Here is a 225-nt window from a genome sequence, read left to right on the forward strand (position 1 = left end):
AGATTGCCATGAATCTGCCTGTCAATTTTGGTAAGTAAATAAAGATCAGGTAGAAAGTAAAAGAGCCACATAGATTTAGTTCTCATGGAAAATCTTCATTCCCCCCTAATGGTCTACTTAGTAATGTCTCAAGTAGTGTATCCTAACATGATTAAACAGACAATCTTATAAGATAACAGAACTCTCAAAATATTTTCCACTAAAAGTTCAGCGTAACAAAGCCTC

Source organism: Capsicum annuum, unplaced genomic scaffold (assembly GCF_002878395.1).
Source record: "Capsicum annuum cultivar UCD-10X-F1 unplaced genomic scaffold, UCD10Xv1.1 ctg73237, whole genome shotgun sequence".
Classification (NCBI taxonomy): Eukaryota; Viridiplantae; Streptophyta; class Magnoliopsida; order Solanales; family Solanaceae; genus Capsicum; species Capsicum annuum.